Source organism: Bolinopsis microptera, chromosome 5, assembly GCF_026151205.1.
Source record: "Bolinopsis microptera isolate Bmic1 chromosome 5, MBARI_Bmic_1.0, whole genome shotgun sequence".
In the NCBI taxonomy this organism is placed as follows: domain Eukaryota; kingdom Metazoa; phylum Ctenophora; class Tentaculata; order Lobata; family Bolinopsidae; genus Bolinopsis; species Bolinopsis microptera.
Window position 1 is genome coordinate 18,116,102 of NC_087076.1, and position 17,588 is coordinate 18,133,689.

At 39.3% G+C, this 17,588-nt stretch overlaps 1 protein-coding gene and 1 long non-coding RNA gene across 2 annotated transcripts in view; both read left to right on the forward strand.

Annotated features, from left to right (window-relative positions):
- LOC134814978 (exosome complex component RRP45-like) overlaps positions 1–17,588 on the forward strand; it is a 112,171-nt gene that overhangs the window by 63,196 nt on the left and 31,387 nt on the right. The gene's annotated exons all lie outside the window — the stretch shown is intronic.
- On the forward strand, positions 901–5,511 carry LOC134815198 (uncharacterized). Its single transcript, XR_010160223.1, has 4 exons — positions 901–1,231; positions 1,694–1,800; positions 3,824–3,982; positions 4,886–5,511. It is a non-coding gene; the product is annotated as an uncharacterized LOC134815198 (long non-coding RNA).

Below are 17,588 nucleotides of genomic sequence, written 5' to 3' on the forward strand. Positions count from 1 at the left end.
ACGCTTGATTACCTTGTTATTCATGGATAGGTAATAGCTATCTATATCGGCGTCTAATTCATTATTGTTACGTTTATTTGGAGAGAAGTACATGTAACAGCACTTTTTTACATTAATGTGTAGTAGGTTTACTATCATGTACTTATTAACAGCCTGCAGTATTTTGTTAGCCATGTCATATACCTTATCCTTTGAGTCGGCTGCAACAAATATATTAGTGTCGTCAGCAAATAGAACAAATTTACCTAGACTTGTTATATTACAAATATCATTTATGTACAGTATGAACAGTAGAGGTCCGAGCACACTCCCTTGGGGGACTCCAAATTCTACAGGTAATTCATCAGATTTTACATCAAGAACGTCCACAAATTGTTTTTATTAGATAAATAACTAGAGATGAGATTTAGAGCATTTCCTCGGATACCATAGTTATTTAATTTTGTTATTAGCTTAGAGTGGTCTAGGGTATCAAAGGCTTTAGAAAGATCTACGAAGACACCTAGTACGTGCTGCTTTTTGCTGATTAACGATTCAATATGTTCTACAGAATAATTAAGTGCATGACTAGTGGAATGAAATATACCACTCCTGCGCGCAGTGTTGTGACCTCCCTTCGTCGTATTTTACACACATTTGGACGTTGGCAATTTATTCCATCGATAATTTTAAAATTTTAACATTTTTATATTAAATTCTTTTTTAATTTAGTTCTAAAACGATTGAGCTTGCTTTCTGTGAAAATTTAATGTACTTTCGTAAAATAATTTTGATGTGGCAGCGATTTGAAAAGGAAATTAGTTAAAAATAATACAAAAAAATCGGACATTTTTTGATATTAAAACATGAATAACTTGGGCTGTGTTGACAGTAGAAAAATTTATTAACCTATATCCGACAGCTTTAAAATTTTTCTACGCGCCGCGCAAATCCACGCGCGCATTTTAGCGTGTCAAAATCGTTTAAAACTAGAATTAGTTGATGAAGGAGCATAATGCAGATCATACGTTGTACGTGTGGCTTGAACATTATGATTTCGCGCCATTTCTTGTTTCTGCACTCGCTTTGAACTTTCATGGCTTTAACAGCAGTTATCGACTGACGACTTTGCTGTATTACATAGTGTACTTGGTACATAATTGATCAACGATAATAGGAGGAACCCCTGCAAGCTTTAAAGGGCTCGTGTTACTTTAACATCACTTTTGAATTTCACGAAAGCAGATAAAAGGTAGGTTTTCGTTGAATCAAAGTAAGCTAATATCAATTAGAACGAGTATAATTGTGTTACTTTAATACATCGCTTGGTACTGTATTTTATAGTTAACTAACGACATTCTCGCTTTAGGTTATTTTATATAAAACACTTTTATCATTGTTGATTGTGACTTGTCCAATCATTGCACTAGCTTATTACAAAGATTATCAAAATCTTGCGGTAAAATTATTATACAAGCACCCATAAATGACAAAAGTCATTTAATTTCAACATTCCTCATTGCTTTTGTGATTTCCTGCAGCTCTTACTACTGGGCAGCTCTTACTACTGGGCAGGTCGCCCCGTGGTGGTTCATGGAGGCGTCTAAAAAAAACTGACTGAACTATAATCTAAATATGATAAGTGCTTATTAACCTCTCTGCTTTAATTCAAACCTTTTATAGAATCTACATATGAACTTACAATATTTTGCAGTTTTAGTGACGTTGCAGAAACTCCGGAATACTGTGGATTGGGAGGAGGAGAAAGTGATAATTCTGTTATATGGCCTGTTTCTAGGACACGATAAACTTCCTAATAAGGTATTTTTTTCAGGATACGATAAACTTCTTAATAAGGTATGATCTGTAGCTAGGACACGATTAACTTCCTAATACAGTATGTGTAGATGATAACCTTCCTTCCTCTTCTAGATCAGATGGCTAAGTTACGGTGCAAAGACGGGTAGCTTGAGACTACCCGTTGTTACCTATAATCTAACTCACTCTTTCCACATACGCGGCTAACCTGTTCCCGATCAATATTCAGGTAGTGGAGAACTTAGAGTTAGATTATTTATTCCGCTTTTTGATTTTCCCCAGTCTTCATGCTAGATTCCCGTTCATTTTAGAGCCTCATTTAATCAGTCGGCCTTACTAAAGAACCTCTCACCCTAATAAGAACACGTAACTTGAAGTCTGATCGACTACATAGCTTTCGCTACAGTACTAACACGTGCATTTACAGAGGAGCAAAAGTTTGCGGAGGCATCCTAGAACGGTACATATTTTAACATATCATGCACAGGTGCCATTCTGTTTGTTTGGTTCACAGCTATTTCCTACTCCTAGACTCCGTGTTCGGACTTTTGATTTCTGTACCAGTTTATCGTTAACTTAGAGTTAGATTATTTATTCCGCGTTTTGATTTTCCCCACTCTCCATGCTAGATTCCCGTTCATTTTAGAGCCTCATTTAATCAGTCGGCCTTACTAAAGAACCTCTCACCCTCTTAAGAACACGTAACTTTAAGTCTGATCGACTACATAGCTTTCGCTACAGCACTAACACGTGTATTTACAGAGGAGCAAAAGTTTGCGGAGGCATCCTAGAACGGTACATATTTTAACATATCATGCACGGGTGCCATTCTGTTTGTTTGGTTCACAGTTATTTCCTACTCCTAGACTCCGTGTTCGGACTTTTGATTTCTGTACCAGTTTATCGTTAACTTAGAGTTAGATTATTTATTCCGCGTTTTGATTTTCCCCACTCTCCATGCTAGATTCCCGTTCATTTTAGAGCCTCATTTAATCAGTTGGCCTTACTAAAGAACCTCTCACCCTCTTAAGAACACGTAACTTTAAGTCTGATCGACTACATAGCTTTCGCTACAGCACTAACACGTGTATTTACAGAGGAGCAAAAGTTTGCGGAGGCATCCTAGAACGGTACATATTTTAACATATCATGCACGGGTGCCATTCTGTTTGTTTGGTTCACAGTTATTTCCTACTCCTAGACTTTTGATTTCTGTACCAGTTTATCGTTAACTTAGAGTTAGATTATTATTCCGCGTTTTGATTTCCCCACTCTCCATGCTATTATTGCTAGATTCCTGTTCATTTCAGAGCCTCATTTAATCAGTCGGCCTTACTAAAGAACCTCTCACCCTCTTAAGAACACGTAACTTTAAGTCTGATCAACTACATAGCTTTCGCATACCGTTTCGTATCACGTATTTATCATCTCTCCTTCTTCAGAGACTGGCTTTATTTCAACATACCGTATCGTATCACGTTTTTATCGTCTCTCCTTCTTCAGAGACAGGCTTTATTTCAACATACCGTATCGTATCACGTTTTTATCGTCTCTCCTTCTTCAGAGACAGGCTTTCTTTCAGCATGGTTACCCAGAGACTTGATGGTATCAGGGTTCTCGATGTTCTGAGTAATGAATTTAGTTTTTCCCTTCATTCATTCTAAGTCCCACTGTGGCAGCAACCCTTTCTATCTCTTGCATCAGCGTCTCTGTCTCCTTTTCAGTATCTGCTATCAGAGCAATGTCATCCACAAAACCAGTGACTGATATCTTCTCCACCTTGACTCTCCTACTCCTATAAGGCTAAATGGTAAATCCTATTTCAGGGTGCTTGCTTAAGGCTTGTCTCATGCAATAGTCTAGGGCTATTATAATGAACAGGTACGGTATGGTGCTAACATCTGCAAGATCTTAAGGAGAGAGTGGCGTGACACACCCTCTGTAATCAATAACATTTTGCGAAACTTTCAGAAATACTAAGTTTGACCCAGATTTAAAGGTCGCTAGACTGAATGTAATATTTCAGTTAACAACTCTACCTCGATTCGATGCAGTGCACAGTGGGAAAGGTTGAAGTTGACGTTCAAGCAGTCACCCTGCCGAACAAGAAATCTTTCAGGCCAAGAGGCTAGGTGACTAGAAACTCAATCACTATATCCGTGAAACTTGTCGGGAGCACTGTTATGTGAGTTATTTTACCTTCTAAATTCCAATGAGCATGAAAATTACCCAGGTTCATGGAATGCACGAAAATGAACAAAAATTAATATTCTCCTAAAACTAAAAGTGCTCAGAACGGTTTAAAACTGGCCGGAAAGCGTTTAGATTGGTCCTAGGACCACTCAAACCAAGTTTGGGAATCACTGCATGTCTACAACCGATGTAACCAATGTTCCAAAATGTTCCAATTTTGTCCCAATAACTCGTTCACCAGCCTACCTCCGTTCACCAGCATGCGCTGTGACCGTCATGGTCACGGCGCAAGATGCGCGGATTTTAAAATGGCGGGAACACATTTTAATTGCCATTGTACATTATAGTACACTAGCAGGAACCCGTCTAACCCTAAAGTGGTGTCAAGACTCGAGAGACTAAAATAATTATTACCTATTTAATTCGCGTTTTTGACACCACTTGAGAGTCCAAATTTTGGGCACTAAAATTATTATTCCTTGGCCAATTTTTTATTTTTTCATGCTGATTTGAAGGCCATTAAAGCATTTGACCCAGTCAAAAAAGTTTCAGTTGTATATGTTTTACGGTTTTTGCGGAAAGTCGCGTTAAAGTTGATGCCGTGGTGTCAGTAAAATGGCACGGATATATACACATATATATATCGTCTCGCTTTATATATAGTAAGATAGTGGATAGTGGAGTGTGTGGTCTGATACTTGATAGTAGACAGAGGTTATATTTGAAACATTCCCGGTGCCTTCAACTGTTCTTTACTGTGCATGCACTGTCTATTTGATTGCTTAAACGAATAGGCGAGCCTTCAAAAACATTAGTTTCAATGTTTTCATAGTTTTATGATGCAAATATAATTTTTCCATTTACATAACTGATAATACCCCCAATATCTTTTCAGTTGTGGAGGTCGGACCGAAACTGTAATCAGACACTAAACATTGACGAGGACCAATTACTCTACTCTTTCAATGATTAATAAAGATCGCTGATTGCTTTTACTAATGTATAATGTTAAAATGAAAGAGAAACTATCGAGACGAAAGAGAAAAAGGCACTCATTTATTTATAGTTTTATGTCTTAACAATGATATTCGAAAGCTAATTTTAAAAACTGGCTCTGAATCCTTGCTAAATGATTTGGGAAGGTGTAAGGGCTTAATATGCCTGTAGACATCATTTTCAGTGGGTTTTATGAAGTTTATGATTAGAGTATATTTTGGGACTGAAATAAGCGCAAGACCTTCGACGTTTCTATTCCTACTGTTTTTTTAATTTAGCAAATATACAAACAAATTTTATACTGTCGTAAAGATAAAATATTTAGTTATCGGATAGAGACTTGAAAATTAAGTATTACAATAACCAAGCTAAAATATTCAATGTTAAACTCAAAAATTTTCACGCGTCTATGAAGAAATATTTAGTTCTGCGCGTAGTTTTTTGGTCACATCTACGGCAAATTTTCGCCAATTTTGTTCATAGTTTCAAAATGTTATTTAGTAGACAAATTACTTTCGGACTACATCCATATTGTTTATTTAAGTCTAAAAGAAACAACATTTATTTGACTTCAAAATTGTTCAATCTGAATACGAGCTAATTACGACGAAGGGAGGTCACAACACTGCGCGCAGGAGTGTATACAACGATCAGGATTTATAAGGCAGAGGTTTTGACAATATTGTTACATAGTAGTGAAAAAATAAAACAAAAGTTATATTAAAATCAGAGGAAGACAAACAGCCCAGCATTTTGGACTGGACGATTTATCCTTTAATCTCATCCCTCAGAGAACGGGCTATGAGGTTTCCTAAATTTGTTTCTGTTGTAAATAATTTTGAAAAAACAAATGTATTTAAACAGTATACACATAATATCACAATGACCCTATATAAAATGAAACATTTGAAAATGCAATATATTCCCCAACTAAAATATTAGCAGAAACATTTTAAATGCACTTTTGACCAATTGTGGCTCCAAGTTCAAATCGAAACTCTCTGTGTCTACAAAGTTCTTTTACGCCCCTCTGTCTAACAAACAGTTCTAACATACAAGTAACAAGTATTCAAACAATATATTACACATAATATCACAATGACTTTATATATACATGGCTATACTACATGGGTTGGGGTCCCCCCTATTTTATTTTTTCAAATTTACTACTTTTTACAAAATTGAATATGTTCAACATATGGTTAAATTATAGTTTACAAGTATCACCCGTTAGTATTGCTAAAATAAATACAAAATATTTTGAAACAATTGCTTTATTTACGGATATCATCCGTTAAAAATCAAAAATATTAAAATTAATCACCTAACCATGTGCTTTTGTGTTTTGCGGCTTTGCAGGCGCGATTGTTTCACAAGTAAAGAGGTGTGCGGTGCCACTGCAAGTACAAGGGCTATGGATAGAGCAACTAGAATTCAAACATGTATAAAATTTCTATCGCGTGCGCAATGTATTTTGATGCTTTGCATTAATTTATAATGCCATTTTTACAATGTTTTTTTAATCTAATTGAAATGTATTTTGTTTTATAATGAAAAAATTTAATTTATTTATGAATATAACATTATGTATTGATTGTTTTGTGGTAAATAAAAATTTTTCTTTCCTAAACATTTTTCTTTCCTAAAAAATAATATTATATTATAGGTCCGCGCGCACCGGAGACATTTCCCTTTGATTTAATTCTTACTATTGTCATTGACTTCAAAAGTCGAGCGCTACTTGTAATTGTGCTACTCGTAAGTTTATAACCTACCAAAACGCGCATCGAGTTGGACTCGTCGACAGTCTAATATTTAAAACAAATATTTTACGAGTATCACTCGTTAATTGTGCTACTTAACGTCAAAACACCATGTACTTTTATTAAATCGTCGTTTTGTTGAATGATGTAAACTTTAACGGCGGTTTATTTTTTGACCTATGTTGATAGCCTACGAGCTGACACGGGTCTCAACGACACTGGAGAAATGGGCGGACTTATGGTGGGTAGAGTTTTATGGAGACAGCGCATCAATACTCGGACGCTGAAGCCGCCTTAAGTCAAGTCAAGTAAGTCAAGTGCATACCTTGCAACATGACAGATCTACATGCGACTCACCTTTTTCAAGCAGTATAGTATAGTACAGTACCATGTTGATGTACAGAAAGGGTAACCCTAATGTCACCATTCACACAGATACAAAATTGAAAAGGAGGACCCCTACTCCATGTAGCTGAGACATCTCACAGTAAGTTGACCAAAGTGGCTCTTGCTCGTGAAAGATCCACCAACTACCCGCCGAAGCCTTGGGTTGGGTGTCCCTTCCCCCCGGATCATTTCGTCCGTAAAATTTGTATAAAATATATAAACTACAATAGAATATCTACAAAATTTACGTATATGAGTCTGAGATCTCAAAGCTCGTCTTTTGAGGGATAAGGTTGAAGTATACATCTTGCAGTCCGATATGCTAGGCTGTTGATCTTCCTCTGATTCCCCTCAGTGCAATGAGTGTGCTTCTTAACAGATTAAATCTGAATCGGGTTCTGATGTGATTTTTAACCTGGCTTCTTTTTAGTGGTCATCTATCATCTCAGAGACATGATCTACAAACACAGCCAGTAGCGTAACGTTGCCTGTTGGCGCTCCCCCTCCTGCTGTAAAAGCGCCCCCCTGTTGGCGCTCTCCCCTTTTGGCGCCCTTCCCTAGAATTGACCAAATTAGATGAAGAGGATACGCCAGTAAAATCTCTAAATAAGTGTGCTTCTAGAGCAAAACGCTTAGTTTTGCTAGTACCTTAATTAAGTTCTTCGGAATTGTTCCACATTCAAACGACGATTTGGCGCCCCCTAAGATTGCCCCCCCCCCCCCCAGGATCGGCAGGGCCCTTCGTTACACCACTTAACACAGTGCAGAGCGGTCCCATACCTCCAGAAGTTGTGAAGACTAGAAGGACAAAGGATCCTTTCCCTGACTGTAGTGCTCTCTTTTCATACAAATCTTTCTTTTATTTCTCATGCTCACTGTAGATCTTATCTTGTGGCTTAAATGTATTGAAGTCGAAGTTAGGATGTGTGACCCTGATGTCAAAGAATGTTCTTTCGAAGGGTGCATACAGTCCAACAGCTGCAACACCAAGACGGGCTTTATCCTGGGGGTTGGCCTTCTTTGAGTATCCTCTACATCTCGGATATGTTAAGGAAGGACCAGCTTCCACTGGAATGCAGCTCTAACTCAAGTCTATTCAAATATGCGGACGATGGAAGCATAGCAGTATCCCACATGGATCCTATATGTGCTCACCAGATAATGCAGCTGATGTGCAAATACCTTCATGTCTGGTGCAGTAAATGGAAACTAATCCCGAACTGTGATAAAAACAAAACCGAGTGCATAATGATCGCACCAGCATCCTAAACTGCACCTGATGTCACAACCTTAAGTTCGTTAATTATTGGCAACAGACCCATAACCTTTACGTATCAATCAACTGTTCTCGGATTAACAATCGACAACAAGCTCACATTCAAGGGTCACGCAAATTTCAAACTCAAGCAATGCTGGTTTGCCTGGCACAGGATCACCCAAAACTCCACCCGCCACAGAGGTCTGAATTCAAGGTCACTCAGAATGCTCTTCAGAACAGTGGTACTCACAAAACTTCTATATGCTGCTCCTATATGGCTAAAAGATAACCTCGACACTTTCAAAGACTTTTATGCCAGGGTCCTCTTGAAGATAAGCGGGGGGGGGGGCCACTCACTATCCTCCCAAAGATTTGACCTCTGTTGCGATTGGGATTCCACCCCTTGGGATATCCTACAAGATGGTCACTATAAAATTTATAATAAAAGCACTTTCTAGTGCAAAAAAACCAGAACAAACTGAGCAAAGACTAGCGGCAACTAATATTAATGGATAAGCCACACATCCTAAATTCCAGGTCCATATTTACACTGCCACATTCCCCACTATCACTATTTTCCTATCATCACAAACCGTAATTGATTTTAACAATCACAACACTACATATCCAAACTAATGGCATGGCATAGCAATATCTACGATATCCTAAATCAGTCCCTAAAAAACTTAGTGCGAGTCTGAAAGGCTGTTGGAAGCACAGAGTGCTCCATATTTTGTTTTATCAATAAACCTTTCTTTTTTCATTTTCTTTTTTTTTTAATTTATCAACTGCGTGCAAATTTCTGTTTCAGATTTGATCTATTTATGATATATATATTTATGATTATGTAATAAAGTTATTATATTCATAAACATTGGCTGGCTTACAAACCAGTCCCCAAACAAACAAGTGACCCATTTATGCAAGGGCTCATCTTGCAGCTAGAGAAGGCAAAGGCCCACCGATACCAGCACCATATTGACGAGATACGTAAGTTTCTAACATGGAAAACTGGGTCCAACGAACTAAACAGAAGCAAAATAGACCTTCTGACTAGTGTTCAGAACGATATTGTCAGCTACTCAAAAGAAGAAATAATCCGCTTCATGGACTTTACTTGGAATAAATATCTCCTGCTGAACCCAAGAATAAATCAGAGTGAGGGTCAGATACTGGATAACATTGATGAAAGGAGCAAACGATTATTTCCTTGCTACTCAAGCAGAATCACAGATACTAAGGTTATGTCTCTCCTACATGGCCATGACATCACCTTTGCAGCCTTCCAGGCAAGGGTAGCCAACAACTGCGACCCTCAGTGTCCAAATTGTAAGGTATTGGACACCAATTATCACAGACTCTTCTACTGCCCACTGTGCAGCTGCTCTTACAGGGAAACCCTGCAGGAGCATTCCTTTAATGACCAACCATCATGGTCTATCTTAAGAGATGATAGTGATAACAGCATCACTGCCTTCCGCTCTCTAGCACAAATTGCCATTGGTGAACTATCATAAAGATGTTTATTATAGTGCTCATCTCTTGTGAAATTTATTCTTCTTCAGCCTCTACTACTCACTCTACTGCCTCATCTTCTGAACAGGGGATTCTCAACACCCACTTTCAAGTTGAGTACTCTCGGCCCACTTAGTCCACATGCCTTGCAAACTTACAGCACGGTATTTGTAATGGTCTAAGTTCCTAATTATACTCGCCAAAGATGGTTCCACTAGTCAACCGTAGGAGAAGAGAAAGCTTAACCACAAATTAGATGGCTGCATTTTGTTTTGATTTTATTAGGTCCTAGTATTTATTCCTATTGTCTTTAAGTTTTAAGTGAACTCTCCTTAAATTATTTTAATGCAGTCACTCAGATAAGTTTATACCAGGACACTTCAACAAAGACACATACTCTGCCCACAATAAGGGGCCATAATTGTTTCAATTATGTAACTGTATAGAATTATTATATCGGGTCTCAATAAGAGGTCTCGACTGCCTAGGCATCAAACCTTGGCAATCGGTAATTTTCCTCTGGCCCGGAGTCAGCTGACCCTAGGGACCAGAGGATAAAGGCGTAGAGACTGTGTGTATCTACAAAAGTGGTTGTTTTTACAAGAGACAGGGCTAACAACGCAAGGGAAGAAAAACGGGAGAAACAAACACAAAATGCATATTAAATGACTTAGAAATTCAAACAATCCTACACTACAATAAATGTTTATTACATAATTATAATATGCTGTATAAACAAGAAACAGGGCTTGCAGGGCAAGAGATGGGACACATAAGAGCTGGCCACAGAGTGTATAATACAGTAATTCAGCAAACACCTATTACTAATACTGAAAACTGAATCACAAATTATCACAATAATTACAAGAATATATGAAATACTAAACACAATTTTTATACAAGAAACAGGGCTTGCAGAGCAAGGGAAGAAAAACAAGAGAAATAACTGTAACAATTGTATATCACAAAGTCCAGACGAAAATAATCTTTGCACAAATCTGGGAGTAAATTCAATACAGTATACTTAATAAATACAATAACTTTCCGATATGTACATTGATATGAGTTAAAAGTTGTATAAACTAGAGACAGGGCTTGCGGAGCAAGGGAAGAGATAAAAGAGGACCAGGCAAAAAGTATATATTACAGTTATACAGAATAAACTAAAACTGAAAGAAGTGTGTATTAAACACTCAATTAGATGTCCAAGACCATCCTGAGAATTCTGGCTGATCCAAGCAGAGCTGTCTTCTGAAGATTAGAGATGCTCAGATTGCAGTGGACTGCATCGAGGTGCTTACGAAAGTTTATGGTGACAGTTCCTAAAGCGCCTACCACCACTGGGACAATTGTAACCTTTCGTAAATTCCAGTTCTTCTTAATCTCTCTTTTTAGGTCTTGATAAGCTAGTATCTTATCTTGCTCTCTATCCAAGATCCGGGTATCTCCTGGGACTGCAACGTCGATGATGGTTGCTGCGTTGGTTACCTTGTCTACCAGGAGAAGATCCGGTCTGCAGTGCTCAATAACGTGGTCTGACTGGATGTGAAAGTCCCACAATAGCTTGACTTTTTCGTTCTCCAACACCTTCTCTGCTCGGTGTTCGTACCACTTTTTACTGCGTGGGAAGCCGTATTCCTTGCACAGACTCCAGTGCAATGCGGCAGCTACTTTGTCATGCCGACACTTATATTCTGTCTGTGAAAGTTTTGGGCACCCATTCAGTATGTGATCTATTGTCTCATAATGATTTCTGCAGAGTCTGCAGAGTGGAGAAGAGCCAGGTGTTTTGTCAATCTTATTCTTTACATAGTTAGTCCTAAGTGCTTGGTCTTGGGCTGCTATCAACAATCCTTCTGTCTCCTTCTTCAAGTCTTGTTGAGTGAGCCAGTTCCAAGAGGTTATCGGATCTGCTATACCCGTCATCTGCCTTGGAAACTGTCCGTGCATCACTTTAGTAGTCCACTTCTCCTTGCGTATTTCCTCGCGTTGTGTTCGGTCAGTATCTTTGTCTATCTCTTCACCCAAGAGTATCTTGTCTTTGACAAAGTAGTCCTTCAGAGCAATCAGTTCCGGGTCTCTACTCTTCATCACATAGGTGGTGAGTGCATTCTCCTCCCTCTTTACGACTTCCTCTATACTATGAAGCCCACGGCCACCAAGTTGACGGCTGACGTATAGCCGATCAACATCTCCTTGGGGATGATGAGCTCCATTTATCCTCATTAGTTTCCGGGTCTTGACGTCCAAGGCTTTGATTTCTCCAGTGTTCCAAGAAAGAATTCCAGCTCCATATCTTATCACAGGTACAGCCCAGGTGTTAATTGCTTGTATACTATTCCTACCATGAAGCTGGGATTTTAACACCTTTTTGACTCTTCTGATATACTCCTTTGTGACAAGTGCTTTCATCTCTTTGTGTAGAATATTATTGGCTTCTAGTATTCCCAGATACTTATAGCCCCCGTCCTCCAACTCATGGATCTGTTCACCTGTGGGTAGGGTGATGCCTTCAATAGCGGCTTTTGCTCCCTTCTTCACCTTCACCACGGCGCATTTCTCTAGCCCGAATTCCATTTTTATGTCACTGCTGAACTCTGCTGTGGTATTAACCAGTGTTTGCATTTCGTCTTCACTCTCGGCATACAACTTGAGGTAGTCCATGTATAGCCTATGCGACACTTTTGGTCCATCATTTCTGTCCAGAGAGTATCCTATGTCGTGCTTATTCAAAAGAATGGAAAGGGGTATAAGACTAATGATAAAGTGGATAGGGGAGACTGAGTCTCCTTGAAATAAACCTCTATTAATTTTAATCCTCCCAAGGGAAACTTTACCAAGCATCAGGTTAACATATGATTGATTGAATGAGGCTTCAAAGAGGTCTATGATGGATGATGAGATACCGCACATGGTCATACAAGACAGGATCCAGGAGTGTGGGACGCTATCATACGCCTTCTTGTAATCTATAAACGTCATGTTCAAGTTCCGCTTCCTTCGTTTACAATTCTTCAGTATAAGTTTGTCTATCATTAACTGTTCTTTACATCCTCTGCTCTTCTGCTCAGGGGGGAGGAGTTTCTGTTGGTCTAGGTGGTAGTAAATGGAATCTGAGATTAGCCCAGTGAACAATTTCCACATTGCTGATAAGCATGTAATTGGTCTGAAATTGCCTGGGATGGGTCCCTTGGAATGATCCTTAATGAGCAGGTACGTGCGACCCAGTGTCATCCATTCTGGGATATCAGCATTGGACAGGCAATTCATCAGTTGATCTGCAATCCTATTGTGGAGTTCTTTAAAGTGCTTTATCCAATAAGCATGCAGTCCATCTGTACCAGGGGAGGACCAGTTGGTCATTTTCTTCACTCTATCTGCAACCAGGGTGTTAGTTATAACAAACTGTCTCTGTTCATCTGCTGAGGCTAATGCTGTTCTGACATCTGGTAACCATTCAGCATCGCTGTTATGTTCAACCGGCTTCTCCCATATGTTCTTCCAGAACTTCAAACAAGTGTAAGCAGTGGACACTTGCTTCTCGGTTCGAAGTTTATTTGCATTTAATTAAGGGTTTGGACAATGGAAACGAGCGTGATACTAAAAGGTACACAAAATTAAACTATGAAACAACACAATGAATAATCCGACAACCTCTACTTCAAATCCTAATTAACCAGACTCGTATCGCCTATAAACGCCCAGCGATCTAGCGAATAGGGTGAGAATACAAACAAGGGGTATAATAAAGGTACCCAAGGTACTTAACTGAAGTTAACTCTAGATGCCCGGGCTCTTACTCTTAATCTAGCTTTACCTGTCTAAGTCAACCAGTGCTGACTATTCCTCCCGGGCTCTTATTCTTAGTCTAGCTTTACCTGTCTAAGTCAACCATTGCTGACTATTCCTCCCGGGCTTTTACTCTTAATCTAGCTTTACCTGTCTAAGTCAACCAGTGCTGACTATTCCTCCCGGGCTCTTATTCTTATTCTAGCTTTACCTGTCTAAGTCAGCCTGACTGCAAATGCCTCTATCCTGATAATAGTAACTACGTAATGCTCTACTATTAGATGACCGCCAATATTATACTGACCACTATAACCATCTACCTAACTGAACGACCTGACCTTAACAGGTTCTAGCTACAGAACCTGCCCGGTATCAACATGACCCCCCTCTCGATCGGGTAAACTGGCACTCCTCTATCTCAAAAGGCTAATCGTATTTTCCTCTCGCCCCTGATAGTCTAAACAATCTACCATTTCCCGGGAATTGCAAACTGTCCTGTCGATAGCCACAACATTGTAACACTAGTATTCTGTAAACACTCCATAACTCAACCTCGTACTGACCCAAACATATGTTAAACTGACCTCTCTGCACTTAAACTGCAATAACTGTCGTATACTAATATATGCCCAAAATACTACCGTCACATACTGGACACCACGACCGCCTTATTATAATCATTACACTATCTACATATTACACAATATTACCCTAAATTCATCTCAATTAATCACTGCTTACACAACTTTACAAAATATGTTCTTTCATAGAACCTTACTATACTGGTACAATAATTTAATGGAAAATCTCTTACTATAGACCATATCTCTTGCCCGGTCACGGCTTACACAACTTTACAAAATATGTTCTTTCTTAGAACCTTACTATACTGCTACAAGCCCTTGATGGAAAATCTCTTACTATAGACCATATCTCTTGCCCGATCACAGCTTACACAACTTTACAAAATATGTTCTTTCTTAGAACCTTACTATACTGGTACAATAATTTAATAAAGTTTCACAATATCCAAACTTAACGGCTTACTTTATCTGTCCATTTTCTCTTTCATCTCTTCTTATCCCCGTCTCATTCTTCGTTGCGAACATCCTCATCTGGATCCGGTCCCGAGTCTCCGTTCGTTGTTCAACATATCTTCTTCTGGCTCTCGCTCCAGGTCTCCGCTCCTCGTTCTGAATATTTTCCTCTGGATCCCGTTCCACGTCTCTTGTCTCCTTCCAGATATCTACTTCTGGATCTCGTTTCATGTCTCTTTTCTCCTTCCAGATATCATCTTCTGGATCTCGTTCGATGTCTCTGTTCAGAATACAAGTTGATGTACTACGCATCTCAATCCGTGGGTTTAGTGTCACTGTCTTTCTTGTACTCCAGGTATGTTAACCATCTTCTCCTCACCGCCCCTGTTGGGTGATACTCTCCGATAGTTATTTATTAAGACTTTGTTTTAATTTTCATTTCAATATCGACAGTTCATTCAGTTCCAAGTAATTTCTGATTTATCTGATTTTTTGTGATCAATGATGTTGCACTGTTATTTCGATATAACTACTGTTATATAAATCTTATGACTCATTCTGACTGTTATATAAATTTTGTGACTCATCCTGACTCTGTATCTCCTTCCAGCCTATCCGCATTCTCCCGTAACTCGTCCCCGACCACTCTGTGGACTGTGTCTCCATTTCTCAGCTCTTGTCTCCGACCCGTCTATGTCTCCATTTATCACCTCACGCCTCCGTCTCGTCTGTGTCTCCATTTATCAGCTTTCTGTGTCTCCATTTATCAGCTCTCGTCTCCGACCACTTTGTGTCTCCATTTATCAACTCTCTGTGTCTCCATTTATCAGCTCTCGTCTTCGATCACTCTGTGTCTCCATATAATAGCTCTTGCCTCCGACCACTCTGTGTCTCTATTTATCAGCTCTCTGTGTCTCCGTTTATCAGCTCTCGTCTCCAACCACTCTGTGTCTCCATTTATCAGCTCTCGTCTCCACCAACTCTGTGTCTTCATTTATCAGTACTTGTCTCCGATTGTACTGTGTCTCCATTTATCAGCTCTCGTCTCCGACCATATTGTGTCTCTATTTATCAGCCTTCGTCTCCGACTACTCTGTGTCTCTTTTGATCTGTTTGGAGAGGCGAATCATACACAGTTTAGGCTCTTGAAATCTTCGAATTAAAAATCATCTTGAGAGAACCTCCTCAAATTATTGGTTATATAGTAGTGTTGAAAGTAAGACTGGTCTCCATTTATCAGCCTTCGTCTCTGACCCCTCTGTGTCTCCATTTATCAGTACTTGTCTCCGATCGTACTGTGTCTCCCTTTATCAGTACTTGTCTCCGATCGTACTGTGCCTCCACAAAATTATAAACTGATTACACATCACACCTCACCATATCTCTCCTTTGGTATCATCACCGTATCAATACTAGACTCTGTGTCTAGAGAATCATGTGATTTTTTCTGCACTTGACACTCACTGATTTGGTCACTTTCAGTTGTTGCCGTTCTCCGCCAATCATAATCTGATCATTCTCTATGTCTAATGATACCCCCAGTTGCTTCATGCTACATCCTCCAAAACAAAAACTCAAGTTTCTCTCGACTTCGCTGACCTTTTCCTTCAACTCTTCAGGTATTGACTCTAAGAATGTGTTCAACCAAACATCACCACACACATTACTGGTTGTCCCAGTGTCACTCAATACCTTGTTCAATGTCTCATTGACTAACAGCACTGTCTCACAGTAGTCATTGTCAATTTTGTTTGATTCTTTACCATTCCTGCACGACTGATACATACACACTGAGCCCGAATCCTTCTTTCGAACATCATTAACATTGGGATTATGTTGACAATCTGCCCGGAAATGCTTATTTGAATCACAAATTGAACATCTTGCTACATCGCCTGTTTTGTGACTGATAGCATTTAACTCATCTTTGTAGTCTGAGTTATTCCTTTCTTTTGAATTGAGCTGTTTGTCTCTTTCCCATGGTCTGCTGTAATTTCCAGATCTCCCTCTGCCATTGGAGTAATTGTTATAACCGCCAGAAGAGAACGATTTCCTTCATCCTTGTCCTCGATTATTGTATCCTTGATAGAATGTATATTCTCCGTTATCACCACCGATATCAGTATCCTTTTCATCAAACTGACCCCTATGGTAAAGCACATCCGATCCAGGTTCTACCTTAATCTTCACTGTGTCTAACTCCAGTCTGGATCTACGACAGAAAACAGCGTCACCGAACCACCTCTTCAAACATTCCTCAATTGCTTTACTCGTCAACTTTTGAGTCCCCATTGCAGCTTTGATCAATATCTGTTGATCTTTGGTCAGGGTGGCCTGAGTTAACAACCTGTATGCCAACATACCATCATGATAAATTTCTTTCTTGTAATTAACAACTCTCCGATCCGGTTCAATCGTTTCTTGAACTCAGCGATATATTCTGTCATTTGCATTTGTTCCGGTCTAACAAACTTTTCTAGATGATCAATACCTAGAAATATACTCTGAGTATATATCTAAATATACTCTAAGCGTGTTGCAAAATCTCTTGCCTTGAAATCCTGGATCCTCAAGACACACACTGCAGCCTGCTTAGCAGCTGCTATCGAAGTTCCCAACTCCCAGATGCAGACCTCACGTTTCCACTTCAAGTATTCCATCCCCTCTGTCGACAAAGGTGGTTGGTCTCCTCCCATGTCTTATCAGTTCTTCTACCTGCTACCAATGATAAATTTCTTTCGTCCATAGCTTTCTGTACAAGAGGATCTTGCCCTCTTTGAAGACCTCCTCGGCCACCGTGTCTTTGCGTACAATCCATTGCAATATGACCCTGTCTCCCGCATCCATAACAAG